Here is a 25,540-nt window from a genome sequence, read left to right as displayed (position 1 = left end):
AAAACCCTCTGTAAAGCCCCACCGAATCTTCAAGGCTGCCTCCCTGTCCGGGTAGAGGGAGAGCCACGGGGCCATAGCCCCCACCTTAACCGGTGTAGGAGCCTTTCTGTCCAGCCGGACCCTTACCTTTGGAATTCCTCCACTGTTCGGAAGGGACGATTTATTTAGCTGACTGTGCTTATACCCCTTCACTTCTGAAAGCTCTCCTCAGTTGTCCCCTTTTTCACCCGCAAGCTGCTATGCTATCCTTTCCGTCTTTTTCGCACAGAAGAAAGGGAAAGCCAGAGCAAATTGGGATTTTTAAAGAGCTTCCCTTTCTTGCTTCCTGGCGGGGGAGGTCACACCTGAGGCACAACTAGAGTCAAATTTCGTGTGGGGAGGGGGGTCTGATTCTTCAAGCAAAAGGTAGAGTGGAGGTGCAGGGGCTCTAAGGGGTGAAAAACATCAAAGCCTCGTTAAAGAGCAAAAGGTCTTTTAAAGACCTGTGAAGTACTCGGGTGCGGCTGTGTTTGTAACCGGGGAAACTGTCTCATCCCGGGCTGCAACACACGAGGGAGGGTGGGGGGGGGCGAAGGCCTTTGAGTCCAATGGGCGTCGCGCAATAAACAGACCACACCGTGTCTTAAGCGTAAAAGGCCATTTATTAGGACCAGGCTGCACAACATTAAACAATAACCAAACATTACCTGAATAACAACTTCCCACAACACTCTACAACCCTTCACTCCTTTCACCCACTTCACACTCCCCTTTTGTACCACTCCATGCCCCTTCCGTTCCTCACCATTCCACAAACCTCCTTGCATCCTCCCCGCTCTCATCGAACATTTCACTCATGCCTCCATTACCCCCACCTCGTTCACTCTTCCCCCCCGAGGGATGGGTGTGCCCGCTAATGACTCCCCCCACCCCTCCGCCAACCAGGTAGCCCCCTTTAGGGCGGATACCTGCCCCACCCCCAGGACTGGACAAAGCACACACATCCCTGCCTGCTCAAACATCTCTGCGACACCAAATTGCCTCGTTCCAGAGCTTGCTGACCACATCTCTCATTTCCATCATGTAGTACGCATTCCCCGTTCTGGAAAGATGCACTCCATCATCCCTAAACAGTAGCGGTTTCTCCAGTCGCAGTCCTGGGTAACTGATCACCTTAAACTCGCATTGCTCTGTTAAGTTTCCGTCTCGCCTTCTCAATTGCCCCATGTTTAACAGCGCCCCTCCAGATTCTCCTCGGGACAAACTCAGTCCAGGCAATGCACGCCCCTGCCAGCCTGTGTTTCAGTACCTCCAAGTCTCTTTGCATCAGCTGTAAGAGCGCCAAACCCGACAGCCGAACCAAATCATTTTCCCCCAAATGGATGATCAACAGATCCGGGCATCCCTTCTGTGGGACCATCTTCGCGAGCCAGGGTAATAGTGCCCCCCATCGCATTCCCCCTTTTCCCCACCAGTGCACCTTGTGATGTTGTCCTTTGAGTCCCAGGTTACGGCCGTACACCTGTTGCTCCGCATACTTTGACGCCCAGTGCACAAAAGAATGCCCCACAATCCACGTGACCGTCTTGGCCCCAGGTCCTCCCACGCAACCTAAAGGAGAAACAAATGTTAGACACACATAGAAAATTGCCACCTCAACCCCTCCAAACCCCCGGCTCTGCACGACCAGACCCTTCACTTCCTCACATACCGCTCACAGCACTGTGACCTCCATCTCCCAATCTGCTGAATCCTATCCCAGGACCACCCCAGCCGGGCTGCCGCCGTCGCCGCCCCAATCCGAAACGAGTGAGTCCCAAAACCAGCCGGCTCCAAACCAATACGCACCAATGCCATGCGCAGCACTGCCAACAACTGACCCGCCGTCACTCGTGCACCTGACCTGTGACAAAAAATCTCCCCTTGCACTACCTGTGTATGATACACAAACGACCGCCATTCAGCCACCGGGCATACACTCCCCCAACCATTCTCGCTCAACCACACCCACTTGCCCCATCCCAACTGATCTGTTTTGGGACCGACCCAACCAAATGCCCAATCTCCCCGCATCCAACCTAATCTCCTCATACCTCTGCCCCTCCCCCGCCCGTGTGCCCAACAATTCCGAAACCCGAAAAGCCCCAAAAAACATCCAAATCATGCACAGATGAAAAATTCGAACCTCAAACTCATCATAACAACAGAGCGGCAACGCCGCAACCAACCTTACCAAAACCTCAAACATTATGGCCTCCCTCAGAACCCTCCCCCCGCTCTCTCCCTGCTCCAACCCTGGAGCGCCCTACTGACAATCACACTTTTCGTAGGGTCAAAATCAAAAGAAAAACTACAATAAAATGACACTCCTGCCAATTTCCCCGAAATGGTCGCAGCCGACAACCCCTTGTCCATGCAGTGCAATACAAACTGTAACACTCCTTGTTCCACTGTGGTCCGTCCCCCAAAGGCAGAGTCCCCGCTCCAGCCCATAAAGGCTCCAAACTCCGCCCACGCCAGTCTGTAGGTCCGCCTGGTGGTAGCAGCAATAGAATTCTCAACTAGGACTATCACCCTCACTCCCCCAAGGCCCAAATGCTGTCCGGCAGCCCGGTCTTGCACAGATCCGCTCCAGGTGCCAATCGCCGGAACCGTTGCCACTGCGAACGAGACAAAGCATCCGCGATGTCATTATTCGCTCCCGGAACATGTTTGGCTTGAAAAACCACATTCAGAAGCAAGCATGTCAGCATGAAACTCCTCAACAATCGCAACACCCTCAGGTCCCTGGCCCTCTGTCGGTTGACCAACTCAACCACCGTCATGTTGTCCACGCGGAACAACACCCCCTGTTCTGAAACTCAGGACCCCACACTTCCAGAGCCACCAACAAGGGAAAGAATTCCAAAAATGCAATGCTCCTCCCCTGCTTCATCCAGTGATCCGGCCAGGTCTCTGCACACCACCTCCCATCCCAGAAAATGCCAAAACCAGCCGCCCAGCCGCATCCGAGTAAATTTGGATTTGCCAAACCGTCCTTTCCTCCACAAAGTCCAACGATACCCCATTGAAATCTGCCAGGAACGTCCACCATGTCCTCAAATCCGCCCTCACTCCCATGGAGATCCGGACCCTATGGTGTGGAAGCACTGCCCCAGACATAGCCATGCCGAGCCGCCTGCAGAACGTCCGTCCCGCGCTGACCACCCTGCACGCAAAGTTAAAAAAAACCAACAGTTGCTGCACCTCCCTCAACACGATCCTCTTCTCACCAATCACCCGTTGAAGGCACTCCTGAATTTCAGCTACCTTCGCGGCCGGGAGCCTCGCTGTCCACTCAGTGGAATCCAGCTCAATGCCCAAGAATGTCAAAACACAACTCGGCCCACTAGTCTTTTCCGGCGCCAACGGGACCCCAAACTGCCTCGACATCTCCTGGAACCATGTCAGAGCCCTGCCACAGTCACCAGATCTCGCCCTCCCAAGGAAAAGGAAGTCATGCAGATAGTGCGTGACCTCCCGATGCCCACTCAGCTGTGTAAACGCCCACTGCAGAAAGGTGCTAAAAAGTTCAAACAATGCGCAAGAAATCGCACACCCCATGGGCAGGACTTTGTCCACAAAAATGGCCCCACCGAACTGCATCCCCAGGAGCGCGAACTCCGCAGGGTGTATAGGCAGCAGGCGGAAAGCCGACTTCACATCGCATTTTGCCAATTCCGCCCCCGGCCCACACACCCTCACCAAGCGAATCGCATCATCAACCGACGCGTAGAGCACCCGCGAATCTTCCTCCGCGATAAAGTCATTCACCGACTGTCCCTCCGGCCACGACAGGTGATGTATCATCCAAAACTCCCCTTTTTCCTTCTTTGGCACCACCCCCAACGGGGAAATAATCAAGTCATTCATCGGCCATTCATAAAAGGGGCCGGCAATCCTCCCTTCCTCCACCTCTTGCCAGAGTTTGGACGCCACCACCCCGGCAATTCTTTAGCTGATTTAAGGTTGTCGGCCCATCTCCTTGATCTGGGACCTTGATAACCGACCCGAAAACCCTCTGTAAAGCCCCACCGAATCTTCAAGGCTGCCTCCCTGTCCGGGTAGAGGGAGGGCCACGGGGCCATAGCCCCCACCTTAACCGGTGTAGGAGCCTTTCTGTCCAGCCGGACCCTTACCTTTGGAATTCCTCCACTGTTCGGAAGGGATGGTGAGCGTAAAGCAGTGCGTAAGTGCATGCTTCCCTCCACACTTAGAACACTCGTGCTTGAACTTGCACGGATACTTGGAACAGTATCGCCTGTTGTAACTCCAACAGGCCCCGGTATTGTAGCTGCCGTGCTTGTTGGCCTGCCCTGTGCCCCCTGTACTGGCTGCATTCCCTCCCGCCCTGCTTAGGGCAGGACACGACTGAAACGACCGGTACGTGACCGGCAACCCGCTAGCCGTATGTGTCGATGCCGAGGAATGCGTTGACGCCATCCACTGCATCCATAATTCCTGATCCACCTCACCCCAATGCTTCTCCGGGTTCGCGCTAACCCTGCGCCCTGAACTCCTCATAATAACTCAGCCAAGCAAAACCCCCAAACTGCATTTGGGCCTTCCTAATTATGTCCATATACTTTAACAACGCGATGGCCCTGTCCAGATGCTTCTCGCAGTATATGCTCGCATAAATGAGAAATGCCGACGTCCAGTTCTCCATGTTCACCGGTACCCTCGGCCGCCTAGTCAACTCCCACTCCTCCTCCTTCGAGCCCTCCTTGGCCTGCACTTCCCGGTGCAATAATTTAAAAACGTCCACATACTCGTGCTTCCAGATCTTACTCTTAATCTTTTCAGACAAGTGCGACCCCAAGGGCATAGCCAAACCCATGTAGGGCAGCTTCTTCGGGTGCTTATCCCCTGACTTGTCCCCTTTGTCCCCAGTCCTGTCCTCCTTCTCCGTCTGTACCTCCGCTGAAGTCACCGCCTTACCCCCGACTGGTTTGTCCCCTTGCGCGGGCCTGCCCTTCGGAGCCTCCCCAACCTCCCTCACCGAACCCTCTCCCACCCTAATTGACCTACAGGCCTTCTTCCGTCCTCCCTTTGGGCCACCATCCCACACCGACCACCAAGCCTTCTCACCTGCCAATGCCGGGTGGCGCTCACTGGGCCGGCCTCCGGAGGTGGACGCCCTTCGTGTGTCTGCCGTCTCCTTGGCCGCCGGTCTCTGGGGCACCTGTAACACACCAATGTCTCCGTTGTCCTTGCCCGCGCCCGACAGGTCACAGTCATCCCTCACCTCCCCGTCCTCAAGCTCCTCACTCTCCTCCTCATAGTCCAACTCCACCTCAGCCTCCAAACCCTCAGACGCCCATAACACTTCTCTCACTGCTCTCTTCACACCCTTGCCACTCACAGTGCCAGACACCCGCGACCCTTTCACACCCGACGCTGTTGCCCTCTCCTGCGCCGGAGGGATGGCCGCCGCGGACCGCCCTACTGCTTCTTGACGGCGACATGGGGCCGTCTTGCGCCCCGCCGTACTCCCCCGAACTCTGCCAACAGCTGCCGACTTCGATCCCCCCCTACCCCTCAGGCCGCTCGAACCTCAGTGGGCCCCGGCACCATCAGGCCTCAAAGGCGTCCCGGCCGTCCCTGCCTGCCCCCGTGACCCCCTGTCACTCACCTCCACCCGCGACCTCTCCCTCCCCGATCTCATCAACTCTTCCCGCTCCGCCCCCCTCTCCTCCTTGGACGTGGGCGTAGGGGGCCCCTCAATCTCCTCCTCCCACACCGCCCCCACCCTCCACGCGCTCTGGTCCGCCCGCCTAGCCTCGGCCACCTGCGCCAAAATGCGCTGCTCCTGGAGCCTGTCTTCCCATGTCCAAGCGACCCAACCCGGGAGTTGAGGGGGGGGGGCAGTAGCCAATAAACCCCCCTTTAGGCGGCCAAAACCCAGACTGTGGGGGCACCACCTGAGACAAAACCCCCCCGGCCGGCCCCTTGTCAGCCCCCGCACCCTGCCGCCCGCACCATTCACCGCCAAACACGGTGTAGAGGCCCTGGACCACCGAGACAGGTCAATGGGCGCATCCTCCACCGCCCCCAAAGCCCCCGCTGCCCCCCCGCGCCAACCTCCTCACTCTCCACCCCCCCGAGAGCCACCAAGCCCCCCCCTCCCACAACCACCACTGCCCCATCGTGCCTGCCCTCCCCAGCTGCCAACATCGGACTACTAGGCCCCACTGCCCCTGGTCCCACCTCCCCCCCTCGTCTGCGGGCCGACCTGCCTTGCACGTTGCCTCCTTTAGCTGCTCCCCCGTGGACGGAGCAGAAGAAACGCCCCCCCCCTTGCCCCCTGGGCCTGAAAAGCCAGTGGGGGAAAATGAAGGCGCGGAGGCAGACTCCTACGCCGGCCTCCGCGCGCCGACCACGAGCGCCGAGAGCCCCGCCCCCTCCCGCGCACCCCTGATAGAGACGGCGGTGGCTCCTCCTGACACGCCATTACTGCCGCCGCCACCCCCGCCGAAGCCGCCCGCGGGGCGCGCTCAAACCCTACCCACGCCTCCCCCAGCACCCCGGGCCGGAGGAGATCCTCCCGCCCGGCACGCCCCAGAACCAGTAAGGCCCGCCTCACCTCCTCCGAGGATGCCATCCCGCCTCCGCCGCCGTGCGCCGCTCCTCCTTCAGCCACGGTACCGCGCACACCCGACGCCACACCAATCCGCCGGACACGCAAACCAACGGCCCAAGACCCGTACACTACACTACACACCCACCTAAACTACCCCTTTGCTAAACCCTCCCGATGGTGCCGAGCGCAGGAACAGGAAGTCGCCTTCCTCCCCTGCGCTCTTATACCCACCCCGTAACTCCACCCCTTGACCCTGCCTGGTCCTACCCCTGCGCAAAAGACCCCGGGGGAAGACTAGTCTGCGACTCTGCTTCCCCCGGGGCCCGGCATTGCGCGCCTGGGTCACACGTTGCTCTGCTTTGGTGCCATGGCGTCATTGCTCTCCTTGTGAAATCAACAATATGTGAGCATGCGCCGCAGTGTAGAAATGCGATGCATGCTCACATGACTTTGTGTGACAGTGAGTACCAGTACTCTATTTAATAACGGAGAAGTGCCGGTACTCTTGGAGGGGGAAAAAATAAGTGCCGGTACTCAGTACCGGTGAGTACCGGCCCATTTAAAGCACTGGCCGTAGCCCAGCCAGCCTGCCGCTGGCTGGCAGCCTGTCGCTTACATTCAGCACGTCCTCCGGAGAAGCGGGAAAGGCAGCGCCGCTCTTTGCTGTCAGGCTGACTAATGCGGTCCTGCAAATAGCAAATGATTGGCAATCGAAGGATTCCTGACTTTGCAAGGCAGCAGTGACACGCTGCTCTTCGTTGAATTTCCAGTCCAGGTAGGCTCCAAAGACGCCGGATTGAGCGGTTCTCCCTCGCGCTGTCAAAATTATAATTATCCCACATATGTGCTCCGATTCCCCTCAGCACCATTCACTGGCGGACGCCAGTCACAGTTGGAGCATTTCTACGCCTCTCTTCAATTTTCAGGACTCACGCCCCTCACCATCTGCTTAATATTTCACTACTCTCCCTGGCTATGCCCGATTTTAAATTCAGCTTGCTCACAATTGCTATGTCATGAAGATGATTTCAAACAGCTGAGGTCGAAACGCAGTCGACCCCCTACAAAGAGAACTGCATACACTTTGTATAATTTATTCATGAGGAGTTCTCATATGTGTTTTAAAAGTCACCCCCACTTATCACATCAAGCTTGTTGTCACTTTCCTATGTGAGCACTTGAACTATTTCTTGAATTTTTTTCATAAATTAAAACATTAACTTGACTCGTTTGACCCTGGTCACATTATTTATTGCTCCCTGAGATATTCCTTATCAATCTAGACTTTAATGCACTGTGTCTAAATCTGACACTGCCCCCCTTTTTCTATGGACCATTTTTTGGCCACATAAGAACCATTGTTTTTCTCAAACAGCTGTGGCACCGTCCAGCACAGTCTGAGGCAGATGAGAGCAGACTGAACTGTAACAATAGGCTCAGAATTGTTACGACGCTCCACGTTAAATATATAGGAGACACATACCTGAGAGTCAGTGACAGTCTAACTGTGACTAGAGCGCAAACAAATACAAATAATATTGCGTCCTTGTACAGTTTTACATACTATGTCATAAAGCCTCCGCAATATTCCTAAAACCCTGTATGAAAACCAACTTTGACGTAAAACGTTTAATTGTCGACGCAACTCTCTTTCGAACAAATCTCTACTTCCTTTCCATCCTTGGCATGCATCCTTCCTCAGAGCACGGCCTACTGTAAGCCACATGCATATTTTGTCTTAACACCTATTATTGCATATGTGCAGATTAGCCACAGCTCATTTTTAAGCTCACTGCCTCTGCTTTAAAAGTTATACCCATGGTGTAGGAAAGTGCCCTTTCCGACATGGTCACCCTCACTTTTTGCCTGGTATATGATGTGATTTCGACTGAAAGTGCGATGAGTTCCTGCTAATCAGGTCCCCAGGGCCAGATCTCTTTCCCAAAACTGTGCAATTGTTTTCCCCAATTGGTACTACCTTTAGTACGCTCTGTAAGTTCCTAATAAAAGGTGCCCCTGATACCTAGGGCCTGAGGTACTAAAGAGTACTCCCAAGGCCGCCAGCACAAATTGTGCCACCTCAGGAACCCTTCACCAAGCTCATGCAAACTGCCACTGCAGGCTGCGTGTCTTGGTGGCAACAAAAGGGAAAACACAACATGGCACACAGCCTGCGTACCATGCTTGCCGACACTGCATGCAGTATAAGTCACTCCTAAAGCAGTCTTACCGCCTTAAGGCAGGGTGCACTATACTACATGTGAGGGCATAACTGCAAGAGCAGATATGCATCTGTACTGGTAAGTTCCATTACAGCCAGTACAGATGATCAGGGAAGCCATTGGTGAAAACAAGTTCCCCGGTTACATGATAGCTTCACTGAAAATAGGGGTGTTTGGTATCAAACATCTCGTATTAATAAACCCAAAATGACACCAGTGTTGGATTTAATAATACATGCACCCAGAGGGCACGTTAGAGGTTCCCCCTGAAGACCTACCTGCCACTGGTGGGCTGGCTGACTGGTTTTTGCCAGCCTGCCACCAGAGACGAGTTGCTGACCCCCTAGGTTGAGGGCCTTTACTCTGCGGGGGCCATAAACCAAGCCTGCTGGGCTAGAGAGTGCTTTGCACCCCTGTCCACAGGATGACCTGTGGATTAGAAACTTTAAGTGTCGGGGAGCTTCAAAGAGGCCCACTGTCATTGGTATGCAAATCTGGCTTCTCTCACAGAAAAAGAAACCAACCCACTTTGTCTGGAGCCATTTGGCACCTGGACAGGTGGGAAAATTAGCTAGGCAAGACAAGTGTGTCCACTCTTAGGTGAGTACCACCCCTGATCTGGGCTACCTGAAGTGGATGCGACTTTTCAGAAGTTACCATCTTGGTGATGGCAAATTTAGAATCTCTGGGACAGGGTTATGCGTCCTGGTCATTGAGGGGGCATAGTGATCCCAGTGGTAAGTAGCCCAGTGGCTACTACCCTGTACTCCCCTTATGTTCCCGAAATTCAATATTTAGGGGAGCCCTTGCACCAGGAAATCAGATAATGTCCACCAAAAGAAGAAGGGCTGAAGAGCAGCGAAAGTAAGAACTGAAGAAGAAGCAACTGACTTTGCACCAGGCATGCCTGCCTGTTCACCTATTCTCGACAATTGCACCAAAGTCATCTCATCCCCCAAGTTGCTGATCCTCCAAAGCCTGGAAGGACTTCCAGCACTTCTTCCAAGGCCCAGGAACTCCTGTGTAGCAGCAGAGCTGCTTCCCTGCCTCCGGCAGCCACCCCAGGGAAGGCTGTGAGACTCCAGCACCGCAAAAACCAGACACAGCAAAGTACCACTGCACCTGCACATCCTAGTCCAAGCTGAAGTGGGAAATGGTGCCAGCGTGATCCCTGGGCCCTCCAGAGACAAATCCCACCTTGGGCTTGCCCACTGTAGATTTCCCGATGCCACCTGCAGGTTCTGCAGGCCCCCTCTACTGCGGATGCTCATGGCAACGAAAATCTGACCCCAAATGACAGCTCTGCAACTGTCGCCCCGACCACTGGAGAAGATGACCAATGATATTCCCACGTTTCCGAGCATCGCAAGAGTCAAGCCCCCTTGTTGATTCAGCCCAACTGGTCCCCCAGCCAGCTGCTTCTTTTCCGATGTACCGATCTCCATAGACTTGAATGGGGCACCTGACACTGAAAAGCACCTCTTTACACGGCCGCCCCTGAGATGCCCAAAGTGAACGGTTGGTGCTGCTTTGTTCCTTGCCCCATACTCACCTTACGTCCGGAAGATTGGCCCTGTAAGTTGCTGTTGAGTGCCTGAATGCAGTACATGTTTTTACTCCAGAGGTTAACATTACATCGAAGTGCTTCAATTATGATTTAAAGTATGAAAGTCACCCGATGCTGAAAAACACACCACTGCACCCGGACGCCTCAGTGCCTCCCATTGTGACCTGTTGGTGTTGCCGGGGACATAGCCCCCTTCTCACCCTAATATCTGGGGAAGGGTTCCATACGTTGTTAAGTGACCGTATGCAGTGTATGTTTTCTTCTTAAGTTTACATTGCTGTGAGTTTTCTTCAAACCTGTCATTTTGAAAAGTAGTCACCTGATTTTGATGATCTTGATGCCTAAAGTTATAAAAAGATATTTGTTATTTTTATTAATTGAAGTGGATCCCGTTAATGAGTCGCTTGCAGCATTTATTGACTATTGTGTGTACTCACAGATGTCTAACACTTCTCTCTGATAAGCCTAAGGCTGCTCGATCACACAACTCACAAAGAGAGCACGCTGGTATTGCTAGAGCAAGCCCCTGTCCTCTAGTAAGGGAATACCTGGACTCTCTGCACGGTATACCTCTTTTTGGTATACCATATAAAGATCTGGCTTCCTACACCTGAATTCTAACAATACCTAATTTCTGTAACTTATCTGTTACAACCATCAACCAGTGCATGGATTCACATACCCTCCCCCCATCACACCTAACTCCTATTAATTTAATCTAGCACATAGAAGCTTAAGTAAAAGTGTGGTATGCTTTCCTTAAGAGTGCAGGGCTGATCCTAACAACCAAACATAACCAAAAGCCTACTAACTCTGCAATCCGGCGAAGCATGGCTCGGCGTAAAGCACTGCAACACTTCTAATGGGGTAGTAAGTGCTGTATAAATGCAATTACAATACAAATACAATATATAACTCACACTAATAGTAATATCATAACACTTAATGATTAGTCAGTCTGTTGTGGTTCATACAGGCTGCATAATAATTCCCTTTTACTACTTGACACTCTTACGTTCACACACAACACAACTACTAAGAGGCATGCGCCCCTCACCCAGTACTGCACCAGTCCACAGCAAATAAGCCACCCATCACCAGTTGACCAGACATGGAATAACTGAAGAGATCTGCTACATGCTTCTGTCCAACGGAGAATTATAATTTAGTCCACCACTGCAGTCCAACTAGCTACACACTATGACTGCTTCATTACATCACACAATGAGAATCAGACATGGGATGATATTAATTAAGTCAATCAAATCAAAAGCCTCTTTATGCAGCAGGGAAACCTGCCATAAAGGCAATTTAAAATACATGCAAGGAAGAATAAAATAAACATCAAATGACAACCAACATGTATTATATAGGGCTTGAGTAAAAGCATGGCATACATAAATAAATAGGCTAAACGAGTAAAAGAACTTAGTCAAAGTGCATGGTGCTTCTTGAACATACAGCTGCTGTTGGAAGTGGGAGTCCTTATCGCTTACCGCCGCCACCAAATGCTGGAGGCGGAAGTCCCCGACCCCTCGCTTCAACGTTAGGCTAAGTAAGGACACCGTCTGAGATAGCCCTGCTCACACCCTTAGTAGCTTGGCACGAGCAGCCAGGCTTATCTCCAAGGCACAAGTGTACAGTATGTGCAACCACGCTCACAGTAACCCAATGATGTCACCACAAATAGACTCCACACTAGTTTTTATAAACCCAGCGGGCCGGCTAGCTGCGATTTGGCTATACCAGCAAGGCAACGATCAAAGCAAAACTTCTCGAGATTAAACACAGCAAGCCGCCTACAACCCATCCGGGCCGGCCACATCTAATGGGGGGATAGTAACGGTTGGGTAGTGCCATGGACAAGCAGGCAAGTCAGTTAAGAAGCGAAGAGTCCATGGCATCGGGAATGCGACCCACTGAAGTCCGTAGGCTCTAGAAATTGTTCCATATTTGAACAATAAACATAATCTAGAAATAATATAGAAACAGTAAGAAACCCCTAAAACCCATCCTATCTCCACCCCCTCTCCTCAGTGAGCATAAAGGAAAATAGAGGCACGTGCGTCATCCCGTGGGACTTGGGTGCTGCAATGGGGTCATCACGTCCGCGGGAAGGAAAAAGCTGACAATACACACTCTAATGGGGTGGTTGCAGTGGCACCCGGAACTAATTTCAGGATACGGAGGTATTGCGGGCAAGTCAATTCACTGAATTCAGTGGAGGGAATAGTTAAATAAGGGGCCCAAGTTTTGGCATAATCTTTACCCTTCTCTGCTGCTACCATGGAAAGTCTCTCCATCGCTAGAAGATTCCATAATTGGTGTAACCAGTGTGTGTGATCGGGTACTTTTTCTGATTTCCACCATGTCAGTATTACCCTATGCACAGCCTTCAGCGCAAGTGCCATCTGTGGCCCCCTAGTCGAGTGCAAGGGAAAGGTTATCGCATTGGGGAGGCCTAAGAGTGTGTAAGCAGGGAGCCGGGGTATGGAAGTCTTGAAGGCCAAGTCGATGTCATCTATGATCTGTTCCCAGTAGCGGGTTAGTTAGAGGCAATGCCAAAGTGAGAAAAGAAGAAGTGTCCCGGGATTACCGCACCCTCTCCAGCAGAGGCCGTTACATTGGGATTGCCATTTGGATAGCCTTTCGGGGGTGTAGTACCAATAGATAGCAATTTAAAAAACTGTTTCAGTGTGGCTCAAGGAGTACGTAGAGTGGTGTGCCTGATAGAAAACGTCTTACCACTCCTTATCAGACAACGTGCGCCCTAGTTCTGTCTTCCAGCGTTTCTGCCTGGCAGTGTGAGTCCTTGGGAGGGCTGAGGTAAGGAAGGAGTAGATTTCGGAGATAAGGCTTTTATCATCTTTTTTGTTAAGTTTCCATTTCTCAAATGCCTTAATTGGCCGGAAAGCCAGGTGACGCGTCCCAGGTTCCGAGATCCAATGTATCATCTGGGAGTGTAAATAAATATCAGTGGCAGGCAAGTTATAGTCCAATTGTCAATCAATCAATCAATCATAGGCATTTGTATAGCGCACTGCTCACCCGGAGGGTCTCAAGGCGCTGGGGGGGTGGGGGAACGCTACTGCTCGAACAGCCAGGTCTTGAGTTGCTTCCTGAAGGCGAGATGGTCTTGCGTTGTCCGGAGGTGGATGGGGAGGGAGTTCCAAGTCTTGGCTGCCAGGTAGGAGAAGGATCTTCCTCCGGCGGTGGCTCTGCGGATGCGGGGGACGTTGGCAAGAGCGAGGCTGGCGGAGCGGAGCTGGCGGGTGGGCTTGTGGAAGGTCAGGCGGCTGTTGAGGAACTTGGGGCCCAGGTCGTGGAGGGCCTTGTGTGCGTGGGTGGGGAGTCGGAACGTGATTCTTTTGTTGACGGGGAGCCAGTGCAGGTCTCTCAGGTGTCCGGAGATGGGGCTGTGTCGGGGGATGTCCAGGATGAGTCGTGCTGAGGCATTCTGGATCCGTTGGAGTTTCTTCTGGAGTTTGGCAGCGGTGCCGGCGTAGAGGGCGTTCCCGTAGTCCAGCCGACTGGTGACGAGGGCCTGGGTGACCGTCTTCCTGGTCTCGGTGGGGATCCACCGGAAGATCTTTCGAAGCATGCGCAGGGTGTTGAAGCATGAAGACGAGACGGCGTTGACTTGTCTGGTCATCGAGAGGGAGGAGTCCAGGATGAAGCCTAGGTTGCGTGCGTGGTCCGTTGGCTTGGGGGTGGCTCCCAGGGCGGGGGGCCACCAGGAGTCGTCCCAGGCAGAGGGTGATGATCCCAGGATGAGGACCTCCGTCTTGTCTGAGTTCAGTTTCAGGCGGCTGTTCTTCATCCATTCGGCGACGTCTTTCATCCCTTCATGTAGGCTGGCTCTGGCGGCGTCCGGGTCGCTGGTGAGGGAGAGGATCAGCTGGGTGTCGTCGGCGTTGGTGATGATCTTGAGGTTGTGTTGACGTGTGATGGTTGCGAGGGGGCTCATGTAGACGTTGAAGAGGGTGGGGCTGAGCGATGACCCTTGTGGAACGCCGCAGATGACTTCGGTGGCCGCTGACCGGAACGGGGGGAGGCAGACTCTCTGGGTTCTTCCGGCGAGGAATGAGGTGATCCACTCCAGGGCCTTCTCCTGGATGTCGGTGTTGTTCAGGCGCTGTACCAGGGTGCGGTGGCAGACAGTGTTGAACGCTGCGGAGAGGTCCAGGAGGATGAGGGCCGCAGTTTCCCCGTTGTCCATTAGGGATCTGATGTCGTCTGTGGCTGCGATGAGGGCGGTCTCCGTGCTGTGGTTGGCTCGGAAGCCAGATTGCGAGTGGTCGAGGGATCCGTTGGTCTCGAGGAAGGCGGCTAGCTGTCTGTTGACGGTCTTCTCGATGACTTTGGCAGGAAACGGGAGGAGCGAGATGGGGCGGTAGTTCTTGAGGTCGGAGGGGTCTGCAGTTGGTTTCTTCAGCAGGGCACTGATCTCGGCGTGTTTCCAGCACTCCGGGAAGGTGGCGGTGTTGAAGGAGGCGTTGATGATGTCGCGGAGGTGGGGTGCGATGATGTGGTCGGCCGTGTTGAAGATGTGGTGTGGGCAGGGGTCCGTAGGGGATCCGGAGTGAATGGTGTTCATTGTGCGTGTTGTGTCTTCGGTGCTGACTGGGGTCCAGGTGCGGAGGGTGGCGGTGGGGGGCATCGGTTCGGTGGTGGGGTTCGTGGTTGGTGGGCCGAAGCTGTTGTGAATGTTGGCGATCTTGTCGTGGAAGAAGGCTGCGAGGGAGTCGCAGAGGTCTTGCGAGGGAGTGATGTCATTGTTTCCGGCGTCCTTAAAGGGTATAAGGCCCTGAAAGTCAGATAATTGCCCCAAACGTTTACAACCCTCCTCAACCCACCGTGCTGCAGCCTTGGTGGTCATTCCTGGCGGGAATGCGGGATTTGATAAAAGCGAGGTCAGGGGAGAAGGGAATGAGGTTAGGCTGGCCCTCTGAGAGACTCTGTCCCATGCAAGCATTGTTGGTCGTGTGACTGGCGAGGAGTAGAGTTCCCAAGTGCGCCTGACTTCGGCAACCAGGCGTCCCGCCAGATGTGATGGTCCGCGACCGTCTGATCCATGAAGACCCAATATTTCTCTGTCATGGGACGGTTCCATTCCACTAAATAACGTAAGAGTGAAGCATGGAAATATCAAGTGATGTTAGGGAAGGCTAGTCCCCCGTTCTTCTTGGGTCATTGGAGCTGAGTTTTTTGTAATTGCGGTGCGATCGGCCCCAAACGAAACCCTTGACCACCACCTGTCTTTGTTGTAGGGCGTGAGGCGGGGGTTCTAGCGGCAGGGTTTGGAACAAGTATAGGGCTTGTGGTAGGGAGTTCATTTTAATCGCGTGTAATCTCCCAAACCACGTCAGGGGTAGGCGGCGCCAGCGGTGGAGGTCTGCGCGGATCCGTAATAGTAGAGCAGAGTAGTTCGCCTCCACTGTTTTCGCCAGGCTTTTGTGGAGGGTCAAGCCAAGGTACGTAACTCCCCCAGATACCCAATCAAAGGGTAAGATTGAGTACTTGGGATTTCTGCATGTTAATGTTAAAGCCAGAAAACTGACCGAATGTCTGACGGTCCTGCATGATGGCCGGTAGTGAGGACAGGGGGTGTGCAATTGAAAAGATAATTTTCTCCGCGTATAAGCTAATGAGGTGATGGTTTAAACCAAAGGGAATGCCCTGCGCTAGGGGGTTATCTCGAAGCCGCTGAGCCAAGGGCTCCATATATAGAGTGAAAAGCAGGGGGGAAGGGGGCACCCTTGCCGCGTTCCTCGTCCTAATCCAAAGTGCTCAGAGAGTAAGCCATTGACTCGAAAAGGCGTTTGGTATTGACTCCACATTGCCGTCCCAGAATGAAACCGGATTGATCCGGATCGACTAGACCCGGCATGTGGGGGTTCAACCTATGTGCTAACATACTGGAGAACAGCTTTGCTTCTGTGTTCAACAAGGAGATCGGCCGGAAGGAACTGCAGAAGCCAGGGTCCTTACCCGGCTTGAGGATAACCGAAATAGATGCCTGTAGCATAGAGGGGGTGCAATGCACTGGAACTCCCACATTAATAAGATGCTCCTGAATCACAAACGTGTGGCTGGGGCAATAGGCAGAGAACATCGCTCCTCACAGAGCAGACCTGTTGCCCCAGCGCTTACGATCTATGCTGCAAAGGCAGTTAGCTCAACCCTTTTTGGTGCAGAACTGTGGGGGTTCAACAATGTGCAAGAGATCTGCGGATCCGAACATAAGTTCCTGAGAGAGTTAGTGAGCCTCCCCCGAAATGTCTCACTTAAGCCTCTCATGAGTGACATGGAAAGACGCTCCTACAGAGACATTGCCAGATCAAGACCGCTGTTTTAGTGGATCCGATTGCTGCAAACTTCCGAACTTTCTAAATATGCAGCTGCATTTAAAGAGGTAATTAGTCTAGACTGCAACCACAGGGCAGCTGGATCAACAATGTCAAGAAATTAGTATTTGCCCTAGGCCTTAAAGACTCTTGGGAAGGTCAGAAACCAGCAAAAGACACACAATTGATGGACGGATTGCAAAACAAATCTAAACATTCAACCCCAGTCAAGAGATCTGGGTTAAATCCATCATTCTTTTGCTCACCATGCCACCCCAGTTTAGACCTGGCCATATGCAAATCAGTCTTGACCCTGTGCCTCATGGGAACAGTCCAGCCCGAACTGCCAAGCCAGGTCCTCCCTGGACCGGAAACAAGCATCCTAGGACCTGTTTCGGGGTTTCACCCCTCTTCAACCAGGATAGCTTGAGTCCAGTGGCACAGTGAGGTCAGAACCCACCTTGTAAGGACGATCTCAAAAAAGTATATTGGGCCTGGGTTAACACAACCGAACTCAGCAACCCCAGAGCAAGTAGGATGACAGATGATTGTTATCAGGTTAACCAGCACACACTTCTAGAACCATATTTAGATTTTATCCAGCTCCCAAGAGTTTGGGCACTCTACATACAGTTTAGGGTCGGCTCCCTCATAGTTTGTGAGCTAACTGCAAAATGGAGTCCTCCTTGACAAACAATTGCGGATTGCCCCTGCTGTGATGCACCAAAATAGAGTGTGGCTCACCTCATGTTCGCATGCCCTGCATACTCCCGGGCCAGATCAAGATGGATAAAACCGATCTGTAGACAGCTGGGTACCTCGGATCACTGTGTTGCTCTGCGGATCCTGAAATCGGACTCAAGAGTTATTTTTGTCTGTGGTGTGGCAAAGTACCTTGGGTGCATTTGGCTCGTGAGGTCAAAATTTTTGCCTATGGAGGTATGATTTCACACTGTGAATGCATTTTTATATATTTTTAAATGTCATCAAATAGCTGAAAAAGATGTAATGTTTTTACTTCCACTTAATTAGTTGTATTCACTAATTACATTTATCAATTTATCAAATGCACAAATGAATTTTCCATCTCGACTTAGGGTTTAGCGTGTTACTGCCAACAACTACCAACAAGATGATTAATCCTTAGCATATCATGTCTGGATGGAATGTATATACCAATTTTTATCACTGTTTTTATGATACTCATATCTTTTATCCTTGGTTTGTATGAATGATGTTGCTTTTATGATACTTGTTATCGAAATAAAGCTATTTGACTGACATAGAGGGGTTGAGGGATCCCGAGTCCGCAAACGAATTAAACAGGCGGGTGAGTAGAGGAGCGAGGTCAGCGCAGTAGGTTTTGTAACAAAAGGGCACCGAAGCCCTCCGGCTCAGGGACCTTCTGTAACTTCAGCCGGGCGATCGCAGAGATAACTTCCTCTATGCGAATAGGCTCTTCAAGGACGGCAGCTTCGCCCTCGGGCAGTGGTGTCACCGCTGTGTCTCTCAGGTATTCGGTAGGATCGGGCAGCAAGAATGGATCAGCCGCATAAAGGGAGTGGTAAAAGAACCGGAAGGACAAGACTATTTGGGCGTCACCAGTTAGGAGTTGACCGGACCCATCACGCAGAGATTTAACCGAGTGAACCTCTTGCTGGCTGCGCAAGCAGTGCGCTAACCTGCGGCCCCCTTTATTGGAGCCAACAGAATATTTGTGTTTCAGGCGGATCACAGCATGATCAGTCCGGTTGAGATCCAAACGGCGGAGCTGAAGGCACGCCTTTTCTAGCTGCTGCCATATGTGGGGAGCACCGTGCGTTTATGTATGGTCTCTAATTCTTTAACGATGGCCTCAAGCTCCGCGCGTTTCGCCCGCCTGGTCTTATTCTCATAGGTGGCTTTAGCAATGAGGGCACCTCGCGCTACTAGCTTAAGTGCCTCCCATACCGAAGAGAGTGGTGTGTCAGCCCTGTCATTAGTTGCTAATTAATAAGCAATGCATCGCCTGATGTCAGTAACCACATCTGGGGACTGGAGTAGGGAATCGCGCAGGCGCCAGCGCGGTGTGAAAGCAGAACGCGCGGCGGGGAAGCGCAGAGCTAGGGTAATGTGTGCGTGGTCAGAGAGGGCCCTTGCTTCAATGGTAGACTCCGTAACCAGGGCCCAAGCAGCTGGAGTAACGAGGAAGTGGTCGAGACGGGCATATGTTTTGTGTGCGGTCGAGTAATATGGAAAATCTATCTCGTCTGGGTGTAGACATCACCAAGCATCCCTGATCCCCACCTCTCGCAACCACTCCCCTCCTTTCGCTGATACAGCACCGGCGCCTCCAGTTCGAGAGCCAGAACAATCCTGTTCGCCGTTCATCACGAGATTAAGGTCGCCCCCTACCACTACCGCAGAGTCTGGGGAATGCAACACCTCAGCACAGGCCTCCAACAAAAACTTCTCTGGGTGGTCATTAGGGGAATAGATGGAAGCAATAGTGCAGAGGAGGAGCCTACGTGGAGTCGCAGCGCTAAGAGGCGTCCCTTGATTTCTGAGACTGGCCCAACTACAGAACACCTAAAGTGTTTGGCCACTAGGACGGACACTCCTCCCCTTTTACTGTTGGTAGAGGACCAGAACTGGTGAGGGAAGTGACTGTGGCGCATACGGTGGGTGTCAGACTGCAATAGGTGGGTTTCTTGAATGAGACAAATGTCCCCCCCGGAATGTTCTAATAAGGACAAGACCGTCCTCCGCTTAACTGGGTTGTTGAGACCCCAGACATTGAGACTGACTATTTTAAGATCCAGAGAGAAAGGAAGGGGTTAGGAGAGCTAAGCAGGAGTACACGCTGTCCTGCGATAAAAAGAGGGCAGAAGAGGGCCACGTGCGCACGTCCACCATGCATGGTACCGATAAAAGAACTCACTGAGGAGAGAACCCACCCGAACCCACGGAAAAAAGAGAAAAATATCAAAAATGAAACATGACTGATCATCAGAAGCCAACCCGGATTGGTGAGGAACATGGCGGCCGCCAGCTAAATGGCCGCAGTCACGCTCCCTTGGGCGCCTTACTGGAGATTCTGATGCCGGGAACCCGATGAATTTTTCTTCTTGTGACCCCCTTCTCGCACGTACTTTCGGAGGGGGTGATGTGCGGTGATTTTTCGTCCCGAGTGAACGGGCGCTCTTGCTATCTCACCCCTCGTAGGTCGGCGACTGGCGCTGGAGGTGGGAGGAAGCGACGCGGCTCTGGAGATGTCAGGACGCCGCCCGCTTCCTTTTCTGGATCACCAGAGGCAGGGCAGCACTGGTGCCGGCTTCTATCGGAGCCCTGAAGCGAGGATTGAGCAGCAGGCATATCGTGGGTGGCAGGTACTGTTAGGTGGGCAGTACAAAGGTAAGAGGGAGCATACTGTAGCACTCTCTACACACACAGTACCCTCAGTCAGCCTCCTCATTAGCCCCACCTGCAGAGCTTATTAGACTTTATGTAAAGAAATATCAACTAATGCAAGTTTGCTTGTGGAAGGAGAGGTGCCCCCCTGTCGTATGGAGACGGGAGAAGCAGCAAAAGTGGTAAAAGCGGTATCCCCACCCCCAAAAATCAACAGATACATGCTGCGAGCGAGAGTCGCTCACTCATCGCATAACACGGACATTACCCAGTCTATTTTGACCCCCAGAGTATCCCCCTATTTCAGAAATTAAAGCACTGGTTAAGCAGCGTAAGCGGAGAGGGGATATAACGGACGAGTCCAATTTTAAGGGGAGAGAGGTAGGTAAGGGTAAGGAGAGAGGTAGGGAGAAGAAAAATCTATCTCTAAAGGTGAAAATTACTCCCTCTCTGAAGACATATTATAAAGTCATGTCTACTTCAACAGCGACTACCAGCGAGCCTGTAAAAAATGCTATCTAGGATTGTTCTCAGGGTGGCCTACATAACACATCAGTTGATGGTACAGGTAAACCTTCAAATCAAATAAAAGTAACTTCGTAAGCTGCGCTTTCCACCCAGCAGTGTAACCGAAGTGTAAACTGAAGGGACCAAAGCCACAGACTCCTATGGGCAAGCAAGCTGGAAGTACAGATGGACCTGGGGGATTATCAGCAAGTTTACAGAATAATCACTCTACAGTCAGCCTTTCAAATAGGTATTCTGTCCTGGAAATTCAGGATAGTCAGGAGAGTACAAGTGACACTGTTACTGAGAGTTATGGGGCCCCAGACCCCAGGTCTTGTTCATTGTCCGATATATTACTTGCTATGAAAGAAGAGATGACGAATAGGTTTAAGGTCTCCGAGATGAATCAGGCTGAGATGGCGAGTAAGTTTACTGTGTCAGAAGCAAATCAAGCAGCTATTCAATCATCCTGTGAGGTGTTAGCCCAGAAACTGGAGGAGGTCACCTCGAGAACAGAGGCAATAGAATCAGAGATTCCGAAACTTAAAGAAGCTATACACGTTACTTCAGTGGATGTGGCAAAACTATCCGCCCAAAATAAAGAGCTTAAAGATGATCTCGAACGATTGGAAAACCATTCCAGGAAAAATAACTTAAGACTCTTAAATATTCCTGAAACCCTTGAGGGGTAAGATATTAAAGGTTTTATTATATCTCTGCTAAAGGGAACCGTATTAAAATATTCACCTAGTATAGATCTTTCATACGAGATCCAAAGGGTGCACCGAGATCCCTTTAGGAGGAATCCTGGCAGACAAAGGCCAAAGAAGATATTGATCAATTTCCTTTCATACTCTATCAAGTAGTTAATTTTATCTTCTGTCCTCAAGGAAGGTACTATAACATTCTCACCTACAGACCAAGATCCATTCCCCTTCTCGATAAGATCTGATATTTCACATATCACCGCAACAAGACAGTGGGAGTTGGGGAAGAGGCTTGAGGTTCTAAAAAGTTTGGGGGCAAAGGCTCAATTGAAATTTCCAGCCCAATTACGGGTAATGTGGGACAATCAGATGCACCAGTTTCGCTCAACTGAGGAGGTAGATGCCTTCATTGTTAAAATTAAAATGGGGTCTGAGGATAGAGGAGGAGGGCATTGATGATATGGGGGTTCCTTGGCATCAGGTTCTCAGATTTAACTAATAGCACATAATCACATGATTAAAGCCCGAGGGAGCAGTGATCGAATGGGCATTGCCTATTGGAAGGGAGGGTTCATCATGGGGTAAGGGGTCACAAGGGGGGAGGAGGAGGGGAGGGGTGCACCGGGTGGGGAGCAGCGGATAAAATAAAAAATATTCCTCATCTCAATTGAACTTTAGGAACTGCACGCTTAGCCAACATCAAGGGTTTGTAAGATGATGGCTGGGGTCTCCATCAATAATAGTAAGGTCAGTTTCATCTCTTGGAATGTAAACGGGTCTAGATGTCCATGAAGGCAAAGACTGGTATTGAAATATTTAGAGCTTTCTTCAGCTCATATTTATCTCCTACAAGAGACACACTTGAGTTTTGAAGAATCCCGTACAATACTCTCTAGAATCCCCTGGATAAAATGTCATTGCTCCTCACAACAAACGATTAATAGTAGGGGAGTCGCAATCCTGATTAAACAGGGAGTTATCTGCTCAATTAAATCAGTACAGACGGATCAGACAGGGAGGTGGATAGTGGCACAACTGGACTTTGGAGGAACAGAACTAGTCTGCGCCTCTTTTTATGGACCAAACGTTGACGATCCATCTTATATTTGTAAACTGCAATCTAAATTAATTATGGTAAACTCCCCCCTGATTGTTGGGGGAGATTTTAACGTTCTTCTTGATCCCTTTAAAGATAGGTCGAATCAGATTCACTATATAGGAGCCCCCAGAATCTGTCGAGCTATGAAGAATTTAATGCATGACCTTGATTTGGTAGACGTTTGGAGGGTAAAGAAGGGATATCTTCAGATATACATTTTATTGTAAAAAGTACCATCATTCATCCAGGATTGATTACATTTTATCTAATAGGTACGTCCTGGACAGTCTACTGGGGGTCTCAATACTACCAAGTCATCTATCTGATCATGCCCCAATATTATTTTCATATAGTAAAAAGTACCCCTTTAAAAACTAGATGGACGCTTAATAGAGCAAAATTATCGGACCCTGAAATTATACAGGCTATTAAACTATCTTCCTTAGAATATTTTGCATTCAACACTGGCTCCCCAACTATAGACATCGTTTGGGATGCCTCAAGGAGGCAGGGTACATGGCCTTATTTGTTCCAAAAATCGAGCTGAAACCCGATAGCTACAAGCTATCGAGGGAAGAATCCGGCAATTAGAAGCTGAGAGGATTCGGCTAAGTGACGGATGTCCAGGAAGGTTGGCAAAAGTTCAGGATGACCTAGAGGGGGCCAGACAGGAGTATAGGGGAAAACTGGACCAGAAGTGTAAGGCACAATGGCTTATTAATAACATACAAAACTATGACTACGGGGAAAAAGCTGAGGCCTTACTGGCTTGGAAGGCTAGAGTCGATTGCTCAAAAAACAATATCAGTGAGCTTACAATAAATAACAATGGGGACAAATCTAGCAGTGTAGAAGATATGCAGACCTGCCTTCTTTCCCTCTTCTCAGATCTCTACAAAGAGAACCTAGCTCCTTCCCAAGAACTAATACAAACTTGGTTGAGGAGTAAATCCTTGCCAATGGTGACCGAAGTTAGCCGCGACCTCCTCGATGCTCCTATTACATTAGAAGAGATCAAAAGCCAAATTAAGAAATCTAAAAACAATAAAGCATCTGGAATTGACGCATTTCGAAATGAAGTTTATAAACTTCTATCAGACGAATTGACTCCGGCACTAGGCACCCTGTTTAAATCAGCATATAGTTTAACAGGCCAGGTCCCAAGCTCCTGGAAGGAAGCAACTATCGTGTTGATATTAAAACCCGGTAAGGACCCTGTTGGACTTGGCCCTTTTTCCCTCATTTTTGTCGTTTTTGTAATGTTAAGGTGCAGGTGCTTACTTCGCCCAAGATGGCTGCCACAGACCCCTGCTACTGCAGGGTGGTCGTTTTTCATAGTAGCACCCTAGCTGCCAGGAGCTGGCTGGGACCCACAACAATGTCGCGACACCAGCCCGCCTTTTTGTCCCATAGGTAGAGTGGGGAAGCTCCTGGAAGATGCTGGAACCTTCTAGAAGGGAGGTGGGGTTTTACTTTTGCCGCCTTGGCTAGAGGTCACCTGACCTAGGGCTACTTAAGAGTGGGAGGGAAACTTTTGTAGTGAGTTGGCCATTGGGGTGAAGCAGAGCTGGAAGAATCCACCAGGAGTGTAGGCGGTAGGGCCTAGCCAGGGACTTATGCCTCTGAGAGTGACAGGATTTAGGTACTGCCTCTTAAGTGAGTGAGGTGCCCTGTGAATCCCACTGATCTTGCCCAGTAGTAGGAGGACCCAGAGACTCTCTGCCAGCCTGACTAGGAAGGATCTAGTCGCCCTCTCCATTCCTACCCCCTGTAACAGAACCCCTTAAGGGCGCCAGATACATCTGCGCCACAAGACTTCATCTGTCCACTGAGAACTGAAACCTAACTGTAAGAACTGAGACTGCATGACAAGAGCGAGCTGTAAGCCTTGAATGCTAGAGCTGAGACTGCGTGTCCAAGCTGACCCCTCAAACTAAATGCTAAGCCGATTGCCCAGCCACCGGGGATCGACCAGGTACTAGCGCTGTGACCCCCGCGCTCCCTGCCCTGGTCTGGGACCCCCGGCAGCGTGCTCCGCTGAGCACCATATCCCCATCCTTAATTTGAGCCCCCCCCTGCGACGACGAAGCCAGCTCGCTCACCGCCGCGGCCTGGAGGCCTGGAGGAGTGCCCTGCTGTGTCGCGAGGCCCAGGCGAAGTCCGGGGCCCCGTCGCTGCCGTCGCAGCCGTGTGAGGAGAAGCGCAAGGTCGGGGCCGAGTTCCCCCAACGTCGTGAGGACGGACGCCTGCTGACGCCGAGACGGAGGTAAGCCCGGAGGCCGAGATCCCCCCTGGTGCGCCCCCTGCTGGTCCGGAAACCGCACCGCACTTGGCCCGGGTTGTCCCCTCCGTGGGAATCCCCTCCCCTGCCTGCGCGACGGAGAGACCCCGCCGAGGGATCCTGTCCGTGTCCCCCCTTCTGTGCTACTGAGCGCGGTGCTCTGTGAACTGCACCGGAGCATAGGGACTCGCTCCTCAAGTCCAGTAATCCTCCCCGCTGGAAGCCGTTCAAAGTACTGACTGACATTGCTCTCGCGTGGCGCTTCACGCCACCGACTCTGCTTCCTCAGCCGGAGAGACCGGGACGGCGAGTAACCCCATGTGTTATATGCTCTGCTCGAAAGTAATTATATGCCCAGGGATGCGAGTAGCGCACTGTGTTACATGCTCTGCTCGAAGTAGATTATATGCCCAGGGATGCGAGTAGCGCACTGTGTTACATGCTCTGCTCGAAGTAGATTATATGCCAAGGAGTGCGAGTAGCGCATTGTGTTACATGCTCTGCTCGAAAGTAATTACATGCCAAGGAATGCGAGTAGCGCACTGTGTTATATGCTCTGCTCGAAAGTAATTATATGCCCAGGAATGCGAGTAGCGCACTGTGTTATATGCTCTGCTCAAAGGTAATGACATGCGACTGATTACGAGTCACGCGATGTATTAAATGTTCTACGCAAACGTATCCACATGCAACTGATTGCGCGTAGCGCTATGTTTATATGCCTTGCTTCACAGTACTAGGGGCCATTGATCACGGGGAGCGCTCAGTTCTACAGGCGCCATGTTAGTGAACCCAATGTTTCCCCCTTCAAGTATTACG

General features: G+C 51.7%; 1 protein-coding gene and 1 pseudogene across 1 annotated transcript in view; one reads left to right on the top strand and one right to left on the bottom strand.

The window, feature by feature from the left end:
- The window catches only part of LOC146813814 (beta-1,3-galactosyltransferase 2-like), a 202,163-nt gene that overhangs the window by 91,156 nt on the left and 85,467 nt on the right, over positions 1-25,540 (top strand). The gene's annotated exons all lie outside the window — the stretch shown is intronic.
- On the bottom strand, positions 994-12,693 carry LOC146813816 (uncharacterized; annotated as a pseudogene).

The sequence above is a fragment of the Triturus cristatus genome, chromosome 6, assembly GCF_964204655.1.
Source record: "Triturus cristatus chromosome 6, aTriCri1.1, whole genome shotgun sequence".
NCBI classification, from domain to species: domain Eukaryota; kingdom Metazoa; phylum Chordata; class Amphibia; order Caudata; family Salamandridae; genus Triturus; species Triturus cristatus.
This window is presented reverse-complemented; position numbering and strand designations above follow the sequence as displayed.